Source organism: Canis lupus, chromosome 8 (assembly GCF_003254725.2).
Source record: "Canis lupus dingo isolate Sandy chromosome 8, ASM325472v2, whole genome shotgun sequence".
In the NCBI taxonomy this organism is placed as follows: domain Eukaryota; kingdom Metazoa; phylum Chordata; class Mammalia; order Carnivora; family Canidae; genus Canis; species Canis lupus.
Window position 1 is genome coordinate 30,196,072 of NC_064250.1, and position 23,129 is coordinate 30,219,200.

Consider the following 23,129-nt stretch of genomic DNA (forward strand, 5'->3'; position numbering starts at 1 on the left):
ATGTCTAGAACTTTGTTAATGCTAACAGTCATGGTACTGTGGGAAATAAGAGAAACAAAGGATCTGATTTACATTGCTGTTATGTATAATGGTTACATAGAAAGTTGTGATGGCTCACATTTACCCCAAAATCTCTGCTTGAAAAAATAACTTGAGTAAAGAGAAGTTAGTATGTGAGGGCCTATTATTCACCTATATTAAGCCATCTTGTACTGCACCATTTTAATCCTTTGAAGTATCTTTTTTTCTTTTAAGTGTCTTTTGCCTTTCAGCCTATAAATTAATGATCTGCCCAAGTCTTGCGGCCAGGTTTCCAGAATAAGCATGCCAAAGGTAAACCGACTCAGCAGCACCCAAGCCACTTGCACCACATACCTGCCAGCTTTGAGCCTCAAATTTTCAGAAAGTTATGCAACTTCTGGTTAAATTTTTTAAAATACATGTTTTATGACTACAGGCCCACACCTTTCCCCCCCTTCCATCCCTGAAATTCCAAAGACCCGGGAGTAACTGCTCATTAAGATAAGCCTCTACATACATACATAGTCTTGGGAAAACTGATCTGAATTCAGATATGCCAAGGTCTCCTGACTACCCACAAATAAGATGTACTAGAGAATTTTCCAGGGCCTATGTCCCACACCATACTTTTTCAGTGTAAGGATTAAGAAGGGAAGGAAGTAGTATTTAACTTTATTCATTTACTCACTCATCCTCCAACATGTACAAGGCATGTTGAAGAATAAGGATGTGGTTTATACCCTCCAGAAATTTCAATGAGAAGGCTAAACAAGGTACCCAATAACTATAGTACAAGACAATGCATGTTAAGAGCCTTGAGATTAGCTCTAATCAAATGCTAGAGGACAGGGAGGCAAAGAAAGTTTCTGACTAAAGTGGCGAGAAAAGACTTTACAAAAGAAAGAGGGAGCTTCTGAGTGAGTTTTAGAGGAAAAGAAGCAAGATTTCATGAATAACAGATGAGGGAAAGTGACAGTCCAGGTGGAGAGAAAACCAGAGGTAAGAAAGGGCAAGATGAGGTTAAGAAATAAGGGGCTGTGGAGGTGTCCTTTGCTAGAGCATGGGCATTAGCATAAAATAGGAAGCATAATTTGGAACCAAACGGTAAAAGGCCTTGAATACCAGGATAAGTTGTCATGATTTTATTCAGTAGTCAATGGGTGAGTCACCACGTAAGTTTAAAGAGAGTAGTGATTTGAGCAAAGCAACAATCCAAGAAGCTTGCTCTGGTGATGGTGCGTATAGGATGACCTTTAATTCTGAAAAGTTAAAGGTCTAGAGATGAGTAAGGAGCCTTTTACAATAGATCAAAATGAAACAATCAAGCTTAAAGAGAGGAAGTGGCCAAGAAAATGGAAAAGAGAGAGGAATTAACAGAATTTGGTAGGGAAAGGAGAAAAATGGAAAGATAACTCCCAAGTCTCTAGTCAATGTCTGGAAAAATTTATGCCATGGATGAAAATGCTTGGACTCAAATTTATACAAAGATCTAGAGATTTTAAAAATTTATTTCAAGCTGTGATTTTATTCATATTTTTTTATTTTTTTAAAGATTTTATTTATGTATTCATGAGAGATACAGAGAGAGAGAGACAGAGACATAGGCAGAGGAATAAGCAGGCTCCACACAGGGAGCCTGATGCAGGACTTGATCCCAGGACTCCAGGATCATGTCCTGAGTCAAAGGCAGGCACTAAACCGCTGAGCCACCCAGGCATCCCTTATTCATATTTTTTAAAATAATAACTAAAGACCATCATTTCCTAGGATCACCCTGGACATCTGGTTGCTCTCACTACATTCCTTCATAAGGCTTCTTTTTCCACAGTATTAGCCTCTTTTGGAATATGGAGTGTTAGAAAGGTCAGGGAAAGAGTTCTTTTTATGGTCAACTTAATGCCAGCCTTGTTACCTCCCCTACTTGGGTAGTATCTAAAAATGCACATGACCATCACAATCTACTCTCTGATCTAGATAAGCAGACATACCCTTTGATGGAGATGGCAAAGAGACATTCCTTTGAGAATATTAGGGACCTCTGATTCTGTTCTGATGGCACACTCTGACAGCAGTGGGGTGATTCTTCACTCTATTCCTAACCACAGTAACAGAGGGACCTCGGGGCACAATATGTCTTTCAGGTCAGAGAGCAGGTGACAAATATTCTACTTCCTCAATGTTGGGGCATTGATGGCAACATTCTGCATGAAGAAGCAGACCTATGGGAAAGTCACTGGGACAGGAGTCTTTACCTGTGGTGGGTAGGGGCCAAGAGAAACAAAACTGGTATCATTTTCAGGGTTGGGAAATCTAACCTGACCACACAAATAATTAACCTGAAAGGCCACTTCATGCTCCCCCAGTGGACCCAGATGTTGCACTTCACTTTAGGTAAACGTTATTTTTAGAGACAGAAGAATTCAGCATCCAAAATTTATCACCCATCTGAGTGGGAGACACAGAACACAGAACAGATTTATATGTTTAGGGGGTAGGAATGGGGTTTAAGCTCAATAAAATCTTAACTGTGCTTTACTTTTTAATTTAACTTTCAAACATTTCTTTCCTGTTTTGTGACTGAGAATCTCATACATGTCACCCTTTCAATGAAGTATCACAGGAAAGACATTTTTGTGGTGTTTAATGGAAATAATTTTTCTTGTGGTATTGCTCTGATACCCTGGGAAACTGGCTTTCAGAGATAAATTAGGCTAAGAGCCGTCTAGTGCTAATTTATTAAGCAGTCAATGGTTTAAAACAACTTTTCCTGTTTCAGCTCACTGGAGATCTGTTACCAGCTCTTAAGAAGACAGCCAAAGACCGATAAATTTCATAGATTCTCTGAAACAGACAAAGTGATAGGTTGGGGTAGGGGAGTTTCGTAGGTGGGCAGGGATGGTTCACACCATGTATAAGTCTATGCGTGTGCACTTGAAACAACTTCAACATTCACACTGTAGCATTTCACACTGGATCTTCTGAAATGGTGGCTGAACACTAAAGAAATTTTAAATTCTCATTTCAATAAGAAATAGCTCCTAAACTTTCTCCTCCTGTTAGAGTGTAGTGCAGATAGGAGAAATTATGTCTGTAAAGAAAAATACTGATGATCTCCTTTGGGTGTCCTAAAGGCTTCAATGCACTTTCTATAGATGCTCCAGGACAATAGTTTTTGGTCTAAGTTGCACCCTGGAGTCACCAGGGGAGCTTTACAAAGTATAGATGCTTGGGTTGTACCCCTGGAGGTTGTGATGACATTGGTCTGAGGTGGGTCCTAGGTGTTGAAAGTTTTAAACCTTTCCAGCAATTCTAACATGCAGTCAAGGTGAAGAACCATTGCCCTAGATAAGGTATTGTAAGAGACTACATTCCATACCTGGTGAGGTTCAGGTGACTCAGTTGTTAATATATATACTTTCCTTGCCTGAAAATGCAGATCATGGTCACTGACCAGTAATGCAGAGGCATTAGGAATAAAACAATGACCAACAATAACAACAACCTTTTGTAGACTGTTCAACTCCAAATTCTATTGTGTGAAGACTGGATGATTGAGCCCATGAAGAAAAACAGAGCTAGAAGAAAACATTAAGAGGAGGGAAAATGATTTGCTCTATGAATCAAATTGGAATTTTTTCAAAAGCAATGCATCACTGACCCTCTCTTCAAAGCTAGGGGAATGTCTGGGCAGAAAGCACTACTGGCTTTTCAGATATAACTACTAATTTCCATTTTGAAGAGACTCCTGCCTAAGAATCACCTGCAGAGTCAATGAAACATGCAGCTTTTCAGTCCCCACTCGAGGAAATCTGGACTCAGTAGGGCTGGAGTGGGACCCCAGAATTTGCAGTTTTAAAAACTCCCTGGGGGATTCTGACTGAGATGAGCTGTGCCCCACCTTTGAGAAACACTAAGTCATCCCACTTCCAGGCAACTTCTGGAATGGTTCTTTGCCATACATTGAACTGTTCATCTTCCGTTAAATAGATTATCAGGTCAAGGAAAAAGGGAATGCCTCTTTTAGTAAAAACAGTTTGCAAAATTTGTTTGTTTTTGCAAAGTATTTCTTGAAAGACATTTGACTGAAGTTTTCAATTAAAAAATCCTAAGTCATCTTTGGACAACCACGAGTTTCCTCATTCCTCAGTTTTACCAATAGAGAGGAATGAAGATGAACAACTGCAAACAGACACAACCATATGCTCAAACTATGGGCCAATATAGTTCTTGGGAATAATGGGGATCTTTTAAAATCAAAATCCCCTCATGTCTTGAAGGATCACAAACACTGATGAGAAAAATACAACAACCATTAACAAGCAAATAATCATTACAAGCAAATAAACTTTATGCAAAAAGTCTGTGAATGTCTAGGAATTACTCCCTTTTCATGATTAATATGGAAAAGCAGTCCGTATTTGTGTTTATTTTTAATTTTCATTATGGCAGCTTTACCAGCCTAGAGTCAAAGATAATGGAAAGAGACAAAATGTTATTTCCAGTCTGGGATTTAAACGTAATAATTGGAACTTAATCTCTCCTTCCAATTCAGAGAGAGAGAGAGAGAGAGAGAGAGAGAGATAGAGAGAATATGTGTGTGTGACCAGTGTAGAGGTATACATTTGCAAAATGCAACTACAATTATTTGGTACCAAATTCAGGAATTCATAGTTTATGGACTTAAAATTTACTTTGAATTCACTACTCAACCTGTAAATAGGGATACTTGGTTTTTGTTGGGGGCAGGTTCACTGTTTTGTGTTTTTCACTCAAAATTTCCCTGGTCCTCTAAAGCTCTCCAGCCTTGGACATTGTTCCTGTGCTGTGCCCACATTCCATTGGCACAGGCATGGAATGGTATGCTTGGAATGTCTCCACCCTCCAAAATATTTTTGGATCAAGCTTATCCCTTTTCCCTGAAAAACTTCTGCTGAACAGCATTTGCTTCACTGACTTTTATATTTTTGTATATTTTTGAATGTGGGCCAAATCATGAAACTCCAGGGCCCCCATCTACTGTTAAAAAGCTCTATTAACCCTCTGACATCAATAGAATTCCCACAGAAGACGAGCAAACCTGGAATCCTCCACTTGGGTGCAGACAATCTCTCTGTTCTATTTACCTGCAGGCTCCTTTTCTAACTGCTCTTGAATTTAGAAATCAGCTCAGAGAGGTCTTATCTAATTACCACCAGACTTATTTAAAAATAATAATGACTTTCTTCTGAAGTTGATTCTTGACGGGCCCTTCTCCTACTACTAAGTGACAATCTCACAAAACACTGAAATTGAATTGAAATTTGCAGGGAAGTCTGCATTTTTCCTAATGAAATATACACCAGGGCACTCAGTGGGGTTTTGTGCTTGTTACAATAATTAGTACAGTTTGTAATAACACAAACATTATTTGTTATTACTGTGCACCAAGTACTAGGCTAACAGTGCTGCGTAAGTTATGTCACTTAACTTCTGTAACAATCATAGGAGGTAAGGACCACATCCCTATTTTAGTCAACAAGAAAATCTGGGTCACAAATTAGCATGTGGCACAGCCATGATTATTTTTATGGTCATAGTAAATTTTAAAAAATGAGAGTGAAAAGATTTTAAGTATCTTCAAGAAAACTGTGATTAAAATGAAAATGAAATGGGTTTTCTAATAGAACTATGATAGCAGTGTATTTAGGGCCCAGTCAAGTGGGTACACTTTGGGAAAAAAGTTCCTTTTAAAATCTTGTTGGCATTTAAGCAACATTTTGGTGAAACACCACGGAAACATCTGGTCATATCCTCTCAACCCTACTTTCTTCCCTAAATGTTGTTTTTAATATGTCACAGTTGTTAAATTTGTAACAAGTAATGCCCTTGAGACTAAACAACAGTGCCTGGTATGTGAAAAATGAACAATACATTTACAGCAGTAAAAACCCAAAGGAAATTTTAAATAAACATTTAATTGAATACAAATAGTCTGAAAGTTATTTTGGTGGAACTTGCCCAATCTGTGTGCTGACATTAGCAGCAGGATGTTCTAAATAAACTTTGCTAAAACAAATGTAGTCTTCTTCAGTTGTGACATAACTGATCAGATTCAGCTCTTCTGAGGGATTATGGCTGGGGAAGGAACACTTGCTGGCTGGAAGGGAACTCTCCATTCTCAGTATCAGAACAAATGCATGACCACCAAAACACCAGGAAGAATGGAGCTAGGGATTTGGATGTTGTATAATGGCTTCAAAGTAGACAACCAAAAGTAGAAAAACAACCGCCAACCACCAATGTTTGTGAATCAGTCAGTTAGCCAAGGTCCATGGGACTGATTCACTTCCTCTCTAACTCTAAAAGGATTTTTCCTTCTAGATAAAACCCTGCATATTTGAATCTAATCCAACATATGTACTTCTCTCAGGCTACATTTTGCTCTTGCCGTATTTAGTTGTGTGCAATGGAAAGTCTTGCAAAGAATCTACAGTGAGAGAAAAAAAAATCAGATCAGGGATTGTATTCAGGCAATTAGTAACGCAGTTGAGAATGAGGGGCTGTGTGTGTCATCTAGCCAATTTGAAAACAATTATCTTTCAGTTTCACGTGTTGACTCTTTCTGCATATGGATAGACAGATGCTATTCAGCAGAAATGTTTTCCCTCTGATACGGAATCCCCAAAGAAACCATATTGCTTTGATGTGATTCAGAGATTGTGTCATTCATCAACATGGTTTTAAAGAATGTTAGCAACCTTAGGGTTGGTTCAACCTGAAAATAAACACAGATGGTTCTTAAGAGAACAAACTATTTTCCATTGCAGATTTAACCATACATGTAATGGAATATATATCCTTTGTATTTAGTGCCACATTTGATTACATTAAAAGAGTTGGAATGAGTATGAGTCAGGCTTTTTCCTAATATGACAAATGTATAACTTAACCCCTCCTGTTTTATTTTATTTTAGGCATTTTTAAGACATACAGAGAAGTTGCATTTATATTGTAAAGAACTTTTCATTACTGATTCACTTAGAATACATTGCTGGTGTAACTTTTCATTACCCTTGAATAATTTAGTATGTGCTTCTAAAAACACTGACATGTAAAACAGGAAGTTAACATTGATATATTGTAAGCATCTACCCCAGTTTTAACAATTGCCCCAACAAGTATAGCAGTGCATCTCAAGCTGTAATGACCATCAGAACCAATGGAAGGTCTTGTTAAACATAGATCACTGGGCCCCAAACCCAGGCTTGCTGATTTAGTAGGTTGGCATGGGGTCTAAAGTTTTGTATTTCTAACCAAGTTTCCAGGTGGTGGGTAAAGCTCTGGTCTTGGAATTATACTTTGAGAACCACTGCTTTGTAGCAAAAAAAATGCAATCCAAAATCACATATGGTATTTAATTACCATTTCTGTTTAGTCTCCTTTAATAAAGAGACTATATCTCAGTTTGATTTATATGATCTTGCCATTTTGGAAGAGTACAGGCCGATTATTCAGTAGATTATCCCTCAATATGGTTTTTCCCATGTTTCTTCATGATTAGATTATGGTTACGATTTTTGTCAAGAATAGATCACAAAAATTTTCATTTTATTGCATCCTTTTGGGTGATACATAATTTAAATTGTCTCATTACTGGTGTTATTAATTTTGATTACCTGATTAAGGTAGTACTTGCCAAGATTCTCTACTGTAAGGTTATTTTTTTCCTTTTGTAATTAAAAATTACTTTGCTGGGAAATACTTGGACTCCAAGTAAATATCCTGTCTTTCATCAGATTTTAATCCATTATTTTTAGCATCCACTAATGTTTCTTGCCTGAATTATTTCTATTACAATTGCCAAATGATGTTTTTCTAATTCATCATTCTTCTTATATTAATTGCTATTTTACTGTAAGAATTTTCTCTTCTGCCTATTTATGTATTCATTATTCATCAGTATGGACTTGTGAATTCCTATTCTATTTAATGGGTTACAATCCATTATTTTTTTATTCTAATACTCTAATTGGCCAGTGGAAGCCAGTGGGAAGTCTTTCAAGCCGGCTTCCATGTCCTTTCCATATTTCCCAGAATTTCTTGAACATTCTTTACTTTCTGATGTCAAAAAATATTCTCCTCTGCCCAGTCCAGTAAACAATCATTAATTTACTCAGAGACATGGTAGCTTTTAATGGAGAATAGTATTTAAAAGCCAAGATCTAGGGATGCCTGGGTGGCTCAGTGGTTGAGCATCTGCTTTCTGCTCAGGTCATGATCCCGGGGTCATAGGATCGAGTCTCACATCAGGCTCCCCACAGGGAGTCTGCTTCTCCCTCTGCCTCTCTCTCTCTGCCTCTCTCTCTGTGTCTTTCATGAATAAATAAAATCTTAAAAAAAATAAATAAAAGCAAACAAACAAATAAATAAAAGCCAGGATCTAGGTCCAAGATATATCCCTCTCTCTCAGAGTGCTACTGCTTCCAGGTCCTTTCAGTAGACAGAAGTAGGAAACACATAGTTTATGTATATGTACACACACACACACACACACACCACAATTACATCTAAATTTAGTCTTTATTTATATTACCAACATGTACATATATATACTCAGATTTGCATCTATATATCTATATTTAGCTCTATATATTGAGAATGATAAACCTATCTCCAAATCCAATCCAACATCACAGGATTAAATCTAGCTTTCCTCCTTATTATGTTTTTAACTTCTTTCATAAGTCTCAATATTTTTTACTTATTTGATGAATCCCCTATACATAACCAATCTCCCCCACTTAACCAGAGTAATAAGTTACTAATTATTAAAGAATAATTGAATTTTCAGGAGATTTTTGTATACCCCCAAAAAATCAAGCTAGCATTTTTTTGGTGGCTTCTTGGTCATCTTACCACAATATCTCCTAACTGTAGTCTTATCCTAGGCAACTCAAAAAACTAACTCCGTAACAATACAAAATGTTAAATGCTTTGAAGTCTGAGCTTTCTGGAGCTAATTCTACTCATACTCAGCAGGTTTTCGGTTCTCATCAGGGTCAAATCACGGAATTAGGTATGATCTCCTAAGCTTAACGTAGTTTAAAGTTTAAAAGCTCACTCCTCTCTGTAGCCACCCCTCACCCACCCACCCAATAGGAGTAACTGCTGCCAAGCAGACCTTCCAGAGCTCCTGGGAGAAGCCTTCCAGTTAAACATGAAAGACTGAACACATGCATCTACCTCCTGTTCTACCTCAAACCTCATCAAAATAAAATGGTGAAAGGGGAGAGAGACATAAATCAAGGCAAAGAGGATAGAGACGAGACAGCTGCAGCAAAATTTTAGAAGAAATGAGAGATACCAGTGTCTCTAAAATTGGAGGTGGAAGACAGATTCGAAAAGAGAGTTCGTGGAAAGGTTGTATGAGAAGTCAGACTCACAGATCTCCTTTTCCCATTCTTTGGTGCATGCAGCAAGCAGTCTCTTTCCCATCTGAACAGAAAACTAGAACAGAGAACTTTATTTACACTGTCAAGAAAACGGACCAAAGAGATGCAGATTCAGGAATGGAGACAAAGCTAAGGGAGGCTAGGCCATATTGAAAATAGGGGACTGAAGTAAATGAAGTGAAACTACTGAATGGTAAAAATTTACCCCACCTCCCCACACTCAAACATACACCCTCTCTCCATGTGACTCTCAGAACCTTGAAAGACAGGCTTATATATCCCAGTAAAAAGATGAGATTTATCTTTGGGAAAACAGACTGTCTACTACAGACTAAATGAAATGTATCCCTCCATAATTCATATGTTGTAATCCTAAACCCAGTGAGATGGTATTTGTAGGTAAGGCATTTGGGGTGATTAGGTCATAAGGGCAGAGACCTCACAAATGGGATTAGTGCTCATATGAGAGAGACCCTAGAGCTCCTTCACCCCTTCCACCATGTGAGAACAAAGTAAGAAGACAGCCATCTATGAAGTGGTCCCATACCAAGCAAACAATCTGCCAGCACATTGATTTTGGACCTCCCAGCCTCCAGTACTCTGAGAAATACATTTCTGTTGTTTATAAGCCACCCAGTCAAGGGTATTTTTGTTGTAGCAGCCTGAATCAACTAAAAAAGATACTGGTACTGAGACGTACGGTGCTACTACAACAAATACCTCAAAATGTGAAGTGGATTTAAATTTGGGTAATGGGTAGAGAGGCTGCGAGAATCTTGAGGTGCATGCTAGAAAGAACCTACATTACTGTGAATGTACTAAGATACCATCCCAAGAGGAAAGAGCCTAAAATTCTGATAGCTAGGTATTCCCTAATGAAATGACTAAGCCAGATCACTCCAAACCAAAGCCCGCTATTACCAGAACACTGGATTTCCTCCTGCTGCTATCTTAGCTATGAGTGGGCAGGAAATAGAAGAAGCTTCAAATGTCATGGGAGAAGACATGGCAAAGTCATCTGTCTGGGAATCTCTTTGCAAAGTTCACTGTGCTCCTTGCAGTAGAGTCTCCCTTCAAAGGAAATCTGTATGGGGCTCTCCTATACACTTCCTTTACCTTTGCCACAGTACTTGCAATGAATGATCTCACGTAGCTATAGTGAAAACAAAGGCCAACTCCAGAACTTAGGTCTCCTCATTCAAAGCCAGTGGCTTTTGTTTCTGTCAAGGGCCAGATGAATGAAGAAATAGTCTGTCCTGTTTTATCAGTAATTGCCACAAGGTATCATTACTTTTGGCAGCAGATTTTAACACAGTTTATATAGGTAATATTTAACATATATCAGTTACCTATGACTCAGTAGACAACAGATTCAATTATAAGGTTCCTTGTGTCTCAGCAAGAAGTAAAAAAAAAAAGTAAAAGCATCTCATCTTGACAGGGAAATACAGACAGATATTTATGGAAGAATGGAAGAAGGAAGAGGATTGCAGGCAAATGTTCACCATACCTATTTATCCTAGAAATACTGATAACTGTCTTCCCATATCCACTCTCATTTTTAAAAGTCTTGTTTTGGGGCACCGGGGTGACTCAGTCAGTTGAGTGTCTGACTCTTGATTACAGCTCAGGTCATAATATCAGGGTCCTGGGATCAAGTCCTGTGTCAGGCACCAAGCTCAGCAGGGAATCTGCTTGAGGATTCTCGCCCTCTTCTCTGCCCCTACCCTTGATCACGCTCATGCTCTCTCTAAGATAAATCTTAAAAAATAAAAATAAAAGAAACTTGTTCCACTCTCAGCCTTAACAAGGAGATGAGTACATGAAGCTACATTTGTATCTGCTTGTTACATTCTTTCCAAGCTGGGTCAATTGATTCTCATCAGGAATTCTGAATTGAGAGTTACTGAAAAGCTGAGTCAGGGAACTGTGGATAGTCGGGGTAATGTCCTACAGAGTCATATTGGGGACATAGGAGATGTTGTATTAAATTTGTCCCATGGGGGCGCCTGGGTGGTGCAGTTGTTTAACCATCCAAGTCTTAGTTTTGGCTCAGTTCCTGATCTCCGGGTGGTGGGATCAAGCCCACATTTGTCTCTGAGCTCAGTGCACAGTCTTCTTAAGATTCTTTCTCCCCCTCCCTATTCCCCTTCTGCTTATCCATGTTCATGCATGCATGCACATGTATTTTCTTCTCTCTCTCTCTCAAAAAATAAATTCATTCTATAACCTAGTCAAATTTTTGGAGAAAGAACCCCTATCACTCTTTTTCCATCACCTATTTATCTAATCAGGATGAGCTTTGGATGGAAAAGATCTAGGTAGAAATTCTATCTCAGCTTCTTACTAGAATGCTTATATGATCTCAGTTTTCCCATTAACAAAACACACAAACAAAACACACAAGACTTACTTTTCAGGGCTTACTGCACCAAGCAAAAGTCATAAGATGTGTAAAGCACAAGCACTCAATAAACATGTATTTTCCTTTCTGTAAGTGCTAAGTTCTCTCCTCCTCCATCAGTGCTTGAATTCCATCTGATCTGGTCTCAGTCACTAAAATCAAGTTTGCATTAGGTAATCTGCTTTTTGCTGACTCACAGCCTACTGGGATAAGAGCAGGCAACTAGCTGAATGGTATTGATACTGGACCACACATCCTGACTATGTGGTTCATTCACTGAGTCTACAAATATTTGTGAGGCACCTACTATGTGCCACATAACAGGCAGGTGCTGAGGATTGTGGTTTGAACTGAAAAGACAAGATCCTTCCCCTTACAGAGCATATCTTCCAGTGATTCTCTGGGATCATTTCAATTTTATACACTTTGCCCCGTTGTCCTTTTTAGCACACTTTTACTTGAGACTCTAGGCAAACCTATTTATAACTTGGACCAAATGGTCTTCATACACTGAGGTGACAGAAGAGTCTGGAGCAGAGGAGGGCTTGAGAGCTAGATCCTGAGTCCTAGATACTCTTTATACTTTAATTAGACCCACAGGCCCATTGGAGACCAAGAACACAATTCAAGGAAATTAAGTACACCCTGAAGAGAGAGGAGTGCACCAAAAGGGAAATCAGATATGTGCTGATGGCAAACTTTTCCTATTTTCTGAATTTACAGGAGTGTACCTTTGGAGGTTTTCCATTTGTATCTTCTGGTTGCCTCTGATTATCCATTCATCTGGATTTCCCAGAATCAAAGGAGAACTTCTGCTTTTTTTTTTTTTTTTAACTAATGAGGTTTTTAAAATTTTATTTATTTATTCATGAGAGACACAGAGAGAGAGACAGAGACAGAGACATAGGCAGAGGGAAAAGCAGGCTCCACGCAGGGAGCCTGATACGGGACTAGATCCCGGGACTCCAGGATCACTCCCTGAGTCAAAGGCAGATGCCCTACTGCTGAGCCACCCAAGCATCCCAGAACTTCTGCTTTTTAAGTGGCCCCAAGACCTGTTTCCCAGCAGCAAAATAATGCAAAAGAGAACAGTGCTTTCTTACTGAGTCATACTCATAAGGAGAGCCCCAAGGGTCAGGTGGGGTATATCTAAAGTTCAGAATGGTGAAGTTCATTAAACTTTTCCAAAAATGTAGAGAGAACAAGTCAAGTTAGCACTGGTTGTATCCAGAACTTCCATTCTTACTGGGTGTTATTTCTGTTTGGAAACGTCTCAGTGATACTGGGCTTTCTCTCCCTTATAGTCCAAAAGAGTCCTGTGATTATAGGTCTCTTAGTTGCAAGTGTCAGAAACTCAACTCAAAAAGCATCAGAATCATAATGATCACTCCAGAGTGGTCCCTTGCCCACAATAAAGTTGGCCTTCCATGTGATTAAACTGACACCTGACACCCCACCTCAAGTACCTACTATGGAAATCTGTTTTAGGAGATGTAAGATATGACTTTAAAAGCTGTCCATTGTCACCAAAAGAAGACCCACACTGTTACGTTTGGTTGTGAATTTTATTGTTTTATTTTTTTATGATATTATTTATTTATTTGAGAGAGAGCACAAGCAGGAGGAGAGGGAGAAGCAGACTCCCTGCTGAGTAGGGAGACCAATGTGGGCTTGATTCCAGGACCCTGGAATCATGACCTAAGCTGAAGGCAGATGGTTAACTAACTGAGATACCCAGGCGCCCCTCATTGTGAATTTTAAAGAACATTCAGAGGGTTTGTATTTTACAGATGAGCAGCTGATTTTAAAGAATTATTACATGTTCTAGAACTTCAGGGTCACTCAATTATAATCTCATTGGTATTATAACTAAGACAAATATAAACAATGTCCAAAAGGAAAGACTTGGGTAGACCTACAAAATAAAGGTTGGAAACACAGGCAAAATAGATTAGGAATTAAGAACTCTAAATGACATTAAAGAAGAATTGGTTTAAGTTAACACTAAGATTATTTTTATTCCTTGTCATTGTGCAGGCAGGTTTGTGGGATAAAATACTTGTCACTTGCTCCAGCATTATTCCTGGATATTCTGAGGCTCTTCCTTGGCATTTTCTAGAGTCTTCCTAATTAAAGCTTGACTTGAAGACAAATAGGAGGCACTTCTTTGGTTCTTCCAGACTTGATATAACAATGCATCATAAACTTATCATCAGACTGCCTGTGACCTCTCCCACAGACACCAGAGATATGAAAAGGGTGTACCTTGGAACCCGTTTCTCTAAAAGACTCCATGCCCATTCACACTTTCCATTTCCTAACATAGTCACAGTTCTTCCAGGCTGTGTATAAATGACTTTCCAAAGTAAAGTCATTATTAGAGAACAGGTCAATAGATGCGTCTTAGACAAACAGTACTTTGCTATCCCTATGCAAAAATGAAAAAGGGCAATAAAGCAATCTAGGATGATTTAGAAACATTCCCCTTCTACTCTCCAGGGAAAAAACTTCCTATACTTAAAGCATTCTAATATTTTAATGAAGTCTGTAGCCTGAATTCTCCAGATAAATGCTCCCCCCATTTGTAGTTTGCATGGGCAGATACATGTATAAGAATAAATCCAAACTATCATAAAATTACCTAAAAGTCATGTGCTTTCATTTCCTTGGATTCACAAAGCTAATGACATATGCTAGAAGAATGGTTCTCAAAGTTGATCCCACACAAGCAGTATCATATCACCTGGAAAACTGTCAGAATTGCTACTCTGGACTCCTTCCCCACTCTAAACATACTGAATGAGAAACTCTGGGGGGGTGTGGCCAGGAATCTGGTTTCTGGAGCCTGCAGACAAACCAGCAACAAACTGGGCCTAGCATCACCCATAACAATGCTTTTTCTTTCAAAGTTGACTAACAGGGCAGTCTGAGTGGCTCAGCAGTAGCAGTTTAGCACCTGCCTTCAGCCCAGGGCATGATCCTGGAGACTGGGGATCAAGTCCTGCATTGGGCTCCCTGGGAGGAGTCTGCTTCTCCCTCTGCCTATGTCTCTGTCTCTCTCTCTCTGTATCTCTCGTGAGTAAATAAATAGAATTAAAAAAAAAAAAAAAAAAAAAAGCTGATTAACATTTGTGCAGGCCAGACCTAATAATTTTATTGTTCAGCTTTTTTTGGTTTTTCCTAACAAAGGAAGGACCTGAGTGAGGGAATCAACACTGTGAGGACATGTGACCTTCTGGGGGGCTGTGAGGCCCCTCTGGTTTTCCCTCTGTTTCACCCTATTCCAGTAGGTAATAGGCCTTATAATTCTTATCTGAGAAACTGACTTGTTTTTTTTAATTTATTTTTCCTTCTAATTCATTTGCAGTGGGTTTTCCAAAACATTATACCACCTTTCTGTTGGACATGATGAGTCTTCTGATCTACTCACCCTTGAGTTCTTCCTTGGTGAAAGCTATCTTTTTTGGAAATCTGGATGATTCATCTTTCCAGAGGCTCCAAGGCCACTGGAATAATTCTGGCTCAGTCCCAGTTGCAGGGTACATACCAATAACTAATGTTGTTTCTTGCCACCAGTTTCTTGTAAAGTATGCATCTGTAACAACATGGCTCATGCTTCAAGTTGGTTTGTGTCCCCCCACGATACAGGTGACTATTCTTAAAGGAACATTCCTTGGAAAGATCACTTTGAAGGCTCCACTTCAAAGCAACAATTTAAAAAAGAAGGCAACAATTTAAAATTACAAGAAAAATTTAAAGCTGCTTTATTTTGAAGGATTTCCACAATTAAACACTGTAAAAGTTCTTCAAGAATTCTGTTGTTGAAAATATTTTCTCTCATCAAAAATGCAAAACCTTCTGGAGGAAATGATACTCTGAGTTTTCTAGCACAAATCAATGCCAAATGAAGGCCATAAACCATGTTTTGTTATGCATTTGGCACCATCTCCAAATATTTTGAACAAACAACGTCACTGTGCTTCAGACCCACAAACCCTTACTTCTCTGGAAATTTATGATTGCCCATTACAGGAAAGTAGAAATCCTAGGGATTAGCAAATCCGGACTAGGGTGGTAAGAGAAACAGATAAATTATGAAAAGACAGAAATAATTTGAATATTCCAAGCATTTGTTTTCTCTAGCCATTGCTTGGAAAAGCCATTCTTGCCTTGCCTATGTGCTCAAAGGAAACTGGCTTTGAGTTTTGATTATCAAGCTAAGACTAATGAAAGTGTTCAGAGCTGGCTTTGGCAGTGGTAGTGTTAGGGAGGATGGAGAGGATAGGTCAAGGGCCCTACAAATCCCAATAGTGGGAAAAATAAAGAACTCTAGGCACAAAATCCTATGCCTTTATTGGAATGCATGTCACTTCAGTATGACTGCCATTTCTAATAAATACTAGCTTCCCCTATTGGTGGAGCTTTATGGGAAAAGATCATGACCATGGGCTCCAGCCATGTAGAATACGCTTTTGTGGCTATTTCTATAGTCAGGAAGTCAAAGGCCCTATATTTGAACCCAAGCTAGGATGCTGGGCAATCCTGGAGGTACTGTTAAGAATTGGCATGGCATCATCAGCATGCAGCGTTGCTCCTCTGGGTGCCTGGGCATGGTTTTGAGCTGGTTTATCTTTCTTTTGAAAGAAAACTCTGTCTTTTATATGCTATTTTTGCACTGCAGCTCTATATCCAGACAACTCTGAGATATTCTCTTATTAGCATATTACACCCCAGAAGGTCAGCTCTTTTTGCAAACTCCTGCCTCCAGCAAGTGGGCCCACAATTATACTTGCAATGACATTAACAATAAAATTCTGAGCAAAAGTGAGCAAAGTATTGGCCAAAGCTTATGGATTTCATTTGAGGCTTACTGTGGCATTCTTATTTTCCATTCAATTTTCCTTCTAGGAATGACTTTGCTAAACATATTCAGGTTCTCTTACGTGCTTAATATTACTACTTCTTGGTACTTAATGCTACTGATAATTAATAGAAGTGACTAGCCTCACCTTAGAAATAACTGAAACTTGAAAGAACGAGGGTTTTTTTCTTGTCATTTATATTAAATATATAAATTTGGTTTAAAAAGCTCTTTGCATTCTGAAAGCATTGAAGAGCCAGGCAATCAGTGCATTTTCTGATTTGTTGACTTGTTTAAAATTCACTTACTCATTCATTCATTCATTCATTCATTCAGTAAATATGTAAGAAAGAACTTCCAACCAAATATTCTCAGAGAATGATTCAAAATCAAGGTCTACTAATAAAATCTTGCTAGAAAGACAACGTTCATACTTTGCACAATGGAGTGCTTACCTATTAGAAATAAAGAGGATTATTCTTGGTCTGAACACAGACCCCATGAAGGTATTATAAATCTGAATGCAAATACTAGTGGCCTTTACCATGTCCTTTTTGATTAATATCCAAACTCTCTTTAATTCATATAGCCACATTTTATAGAACAAGCCTTAACATTATCATAGGTTGAGAGTTGATTAAGTTTTAATTTCAAAGAAATATTACTTTGTCACTACTTCTATAGCTTTCACAATAAAGAGAATCTTTCAAAATGCCAAAACAGCTGTTGGTTAGGTTTTCCTGGTATTTGTAATAAATTCTTAAGAGCATATACTAAAACCAATAATAAAACCATGGGGATCCCTGGGTGGCTCAGTGGTTTGGCGCCTGCCTTTGGCCCAGGGCCTGATCCTGGAGACCTGGGATCGAGTCCCACGTTGGGCTCCCTGCATGGAGCCTGCTTCTCCCTCCTCCTGTCTCTGCCTCTCTCTCTCTCTCTTTCTATGTCTATCATAAATAAATTTTTTAAAAAGTTGTTAAAACCAATACTAAAACCAATGTGGATACCATATATATATTCACCATATAGGACTAAATCTATCAAATATCTTTTAGTAACTAGTGATAAAAATTCTATTGTGGTGTCTTTAACTTGGAAGCACTTACAATTTTATGACACTTACTGATTCAGACATTATTTTTAACAAATATACACCAAGGATGTACTATGGGCCAGGCATTATACTAGGCCCTGAGGATCTAATTCCAAACTAAACAGGCATTTTCTCTGCCTTCATAGAACTTGGAATTCTGAAGGTTGTAAGCATAATTTTTTTCTAATTTTCTCTCCATGAAAATAACCACAGAATAGTTTCCCTTTTAAAGAAACAGAGAGCCAATAATCGGGTGACTCTGAAAGTCACCTATAACTCTCATGTGCTTGGATATTCTCAGTTTTGGTTCTTCATACTGAGGACATTACTTGTAGCTTTATATATGAGGTTTCCATGACACCAGAGAGGTGATCCATAGGAAGAAGTCCTGGCTCTTCAAACACAAAAGAAAACCAAAACAAAAACAGAAAATAAAACCAAACAAACAAACAAAAAACTTTATCATTCACATTCTCTTGTACTGTAAAGGACATCATCTTTGAAATTCAATCCTCCCTTCCCCCACCTCTCTCCATTCTCCATTATGTTCCCTTGATAAATCATCCCTCTGAATGGGTTTTCTCTCTTTGCAATTGTCAGGAACATTCCTGCTGTGTCTGGGCATCAACCTCCTCTTTGGTATTTGATTAATTTCATGCACTTGACCTAACTAAGAAGCCAGACTGTACTTCCAATGCACTTCAGTTGACAGAATTAAATAAAACCCTAACCAAAGCAGCATAAGAATAATGCTTCTATACCATTAAAGCCAAAGTTTCTCATTAGCATTGACAGAAATTCATTGTCCAAGCATTAAACAGAACAAAAAGTCCTAACGTGACAATGGCAGAGACCACGATGCAAATTGAAGAAGAGTGAATTCATACAGAGGGAGGCTGGGAAGGCCTGCAGGATCTGAGTCTGCAGAGATTTCCAAAGGGAAGGCTTTTAATCATCCTGACTCCCTATTGCCACTTTGGAAGTTTGTATAATTGCTCAGATCTGAGTAGCTTTGAGTGAGGAGAGTAAAAGAAATGAAGTTTATTTTGTAACTAAAGATCAGAAATAGCTGTGCAATCATGTCCTTTCCCAAGTCACATGTAAATCATTCAACTGTGTATCCCTATCGCTTTGCCAGGATTTAACTTAGTTCAACCAACTAGGCATAAACACCAATTGAGATGGAAAAAATCCTTTCTTCTCATGAAAATCAACTTGGTCTGCTGGCCTGTCTGAATCTGCTGCTTATCTCACTACAGGATGTTCAGACATTGAGAACTCAATTAAAGCATGGCTGTCAATCTTCATTCCCATAGAAATGGAAGAGGGAATGGTGGACCACAACACTCTATGGCATCCTGCTCCCAGCTGGTGACTTGAACATACTGTCTGGCAATGAAGGTTCTCTCCTGCCCATAGGGGCAGATTTGAGAAGCCTGCGGCTCTGGACTAGCATTCTTCCCACAACCCTGGGGTCTATACCACTTCATACTCTAAGAGGAGTCTTGCTGTGGTTGGCATTTTCCTCTCACTTCCTACAGATAAAGTGTCTCTTACCTGATGAATGGAAGTGAGCTTTCATTTCCTTCAGTATTACTGTTTTTAAGAGATTTGGGGACAGAACTAGATTCTTGCTAATCCTCAGGTGGGCTGCCGGCTCTCTGCACTGTGCCAGTGACCCCAAATGAGCCAGAAAGATACATAGGCATTCATTCCCCCTTCCAAATATTCAGCATGGCATGATACTGCCATAGATAGCAGAGACTCTGGTTCCCTGGCCAATGGTAGGGATATGTTTTGGGGATTTTGGAATGCTGGTTCCCTAGCCAAGGAGCACAAGTATTCAGGAATGTGATGGCTGTTTTTAGTGGCTCACACATTTAAGCATTAGGCCTGCTTGTCCCTATTATCAACTCTAAAACTGCTTTAGTTGCCTAACTCTGGAAAGTAAAGAATCCTGTGCATATTCTATATGTGTCAGGTTGTATGTGGTTTCTTTTCCAACCACCGGATAAAGCATTTCTTCAAGACAAGCTACAGGCCTTTTGCTTGTCTGGAGGTTGAACTTCAGGGATAGAAGTTGTATTCATGTATTCCCTTCCTTACCCAATAAATGTTTATTAAACATCTATGTGCCACGTGCTAAAGAAGAGACTCTAAAAGAAAGGGCCCTAAGAAGGCACCTCTTTAGAAGGGTCCAAGAAAGATGTTTGCTTTTTAAAATCTACAAGAAATTCCACAAGCTCTTGAACAAGGGCTCTCAAAGTAAATCTTACAAAGACTGAGGAATTCTTTCTATGGATCAAAACTGTTCTTGATGGAAGCCCTGACTCATTGGCTTAAGTGAAGATAGAGAGTGATAACATCTGAATATTTGTGGACCAGTCCTCTGTTCACTCCTTGCCATTTAGTCACCAATCCCCTTTCTTATGTTGCTCAAAAAAGTCTAAATACTTTTGTCTTTATTTATGAGACCATTCTCTTACTCCTTTAATCAGATTGGCTATTCTTATTCAACAAACATTTATTAAATGATCAGGTGAAGCTTCAGAGAAGAGGTATAACTGCATCTTTAAGGAAAAGGTAAGATTTAAACAGACTGCAAGGAATGGCATTGTAGGAAAGGGAATAACATAAGCAGAGTCACAGAAGTGGGGCAGATTAATAAATCAAATGAGAGTGGAATGAGTTGTGAAATGGAAGAAAAGAGACAAGTTAGGAGAACACTGCAGTAATTCAACTCTTCCCTGGAGACTGTTCATTTCCTTCCAAGACCTTTGAGTGTCTTTTGTCAAAGATCTTTTAATTGTAAGCAATAGAAACCTACATTTTTGCTCAAGCAGTAAAAGAAAATTTATGATAAAGAATCAGGAGTATTCCAGTGAGCCTGAAGGCAGGATCACAAGAAAGAAAGAGTGGGAAATAGCTAATTTCTCTCTTTCCTTCCCCCCATGGTACACACTATTCTGCTTATTCCTGCCCATCTAACTCATCTTCCCTCTAGAGTTGTTTCTCAGCTCCTCCATGAGCTTGGCTGTGCACACAACTTCTGAGCATACACACCCCCTAGTCCCAGGAGAGTAGACAGGGTCCAAATAACCTAACTCCAATCATCAGGACAGATAATCCAATCAACCTTGGAGCAGGCAGGGCTAGGTAATGCAAAAGTGGCTCTACACCCAGTTGCAGGCAGGTGGGCTTATTATCAGAGAACATACATGGGTGTGACAACAGACGCCAGATGGAAATATGCATGTGTGACATTTCCTGAAAAGGGGACTGAAGATGGTGTACTTTTTCAGTGAAATGTTCCAGTCACCTTGGCAAAGCAGCCTGGATGGGCAGAATGCCTATGTGAGGCTTAGTGAAGAAGAAAACAAACATCAGTGTCAGAGGTGTGAGGGCCCCAAACCATGAGGAACAATGGAAGGAACTGCAGCTGCTTTCCAAGAGAAGCAAAGACTTCAAGAAGATCTGCCACTGCTGCCTCTCTTCAAGTGACAGATAAGCTATCAAGAAGACAGATGCATCTCTAGGAGAAAGAACCAGACCAGGGATGGAACAGCCTGAAAATGGTGTAATGCCCCCAGAGTTAGTGAATTCTCTATTAAGGAAAGGATTGCCAAATTGTGGAAACACCATTTTACATTTTATTCACAGAGATAATTTAAGTATCCAGTGGAGGATTAATTGGATGACCTGTTTTTACATGTAGACCTCTAATTGGGTGGCCTTCCAACTCTCCAACCATATGACTTTTCTCATCAGTCAAGTCCTATCTTAGAAGACACAAAAAAAGAATTTTTCTACAAGAGGCCCTGAAGAAGACCTCTTACTACTGAGAGGCAAGGAATCTAGGTGATACATGTTAGTTCAACATTTGTCAGACTCCATGCGTGGAACTCCAGTGCCTATGGGATGTTCACAGGTATTTTACAAAAGGAGGGCTTCGTTGTCAAATAAAATGCCCTCTTAAACAAAGAAAAACAGGCTTCTTTACCTCAGAACATCATAGAGCTTTTAATAACTTACTGTTTTATGAATTTCCAACAGGTGAGATACATTAAATAATGTTTCCCCAACTTACCTGACCACAAGAGGACCACATTGCACAGCCCATTCAGTCCCATGAAACTGAGTTGAGGTAATGGTAGTCTAGCTCTGTTGCTTTGATTCTTCACCTTTTTGGGGGGTCACGCACCTTTTGAGAACCAAACAAAATCTACTAGACACTCTCCTCACCAACAATGAAAAATGAGCATTTATACATACACACAAAATTTTGCACATAAATTTAGGGGCTCACAAGCAACTCATTCATGATATTCAGGTTTTCCTGGATCCCAGGTGTACATCCCTTTCCTAGATAATCCAAATTTCTGAATAATTTTCTCTTTATTCATACATCTCCCAGTTGTCATAAGATGGAGGCATAAATCTTTCTTATTGCATGGCATGTATGAGTTTTAACAGTTCTCTCTGGATATGCCTAAGTGCTATACAATAGCACTGTGGTGTGTACACCTGAAAGAAGGCGTGACTCCTGCTGTTTCTGCCACACTTCAAAGTTTAACTTCCCTCAGTTGGATTCTTTCACTCAATGTTCAAGTTCTCTCCAAACCAGAAGTCCTATCTAATTTGATAAGTGAAGAGACATTTAAAACATTTCACAAAAACAAAATAAAACAAAACAAAAAAACAAAAACAAAAACAAAAACATTTCACTTTAGTTGAAAGGTAATTTTCAGGTTTTTTCTAACAACAACAACAACAAAACCCCTAAAGAACTAAGTGTGAGTATTTTTCATATTCCACTATGCAGATCTTCAGAAATTTCATTGTTTATGAAAACATGATCTTGGGGGAGGAGAAGCCTCTTCTCATTTTTTTATAAAAGGGTGCTTCATGACCCCAGCTCTGGTGTCACCAGTAAAATGAAATATTTGGGGACAGGTATAAGATGAACACATGAAAAAGCAAAGAGCAAAGAGTTCAGATTAAACAAGCTACCTAAACTATTATAAAACAGCATAGGTAAAAAGAATAAGCTTATCATTTCTAAATTACTTCAGTCCTATAAAAAAGGAAGTTTTAAAATGGGCATTTAAAAGGGCTAATTCCAATGCATGCATGTGGAAGCCAGATATATTACTTCTTGTGCATCTGTCATTAATTTTATAATTGAAGTTTATGAATATCCCATTTGAAAAACAAATGGTTTATATCAATGGAAATGATTTAGTTTTTATCTTTATCAAAGTTAATACATGTTAATAATTCTTTTTCAGAGTAATAGCTGTTTGCACATTATAAGCACAT

At 38.7% G+C, this 23,129-nt stretch overlaps 1 protein-coding gene across 47 annotated transcripts in view; it reads right to left on the reverse strand.

The window, feature by feature from the left end:
• The window catches only part of BMP4 (bone morphogenetic protein 4), a 348,264-nt gene that overhangs the window by 118,692 nt on the left and 206,443 nt on the right, over positions 1-23,129 (reverse strand). For 31 of the 47 annotated variants that reach the window (XR_007412336.1, XR_004818015.2, XR_004818009.2 and 28 more), the window contains one exon: positions 21,898-22,011. The exons of 15 other annotated variants lie outside the window; for them this stretch is intronic. The gene's annotated coding sequence lies outside the window, so the exon portion shown is untranslated. Of the gene's footprint in view, positions 1-5,955; positions 6,488-21,897; positions 22,012-23,129 lie in introns of those variants that run through there. One more of the 47 variants, XR_004818017.2, reaches the window with a different exon arrangement.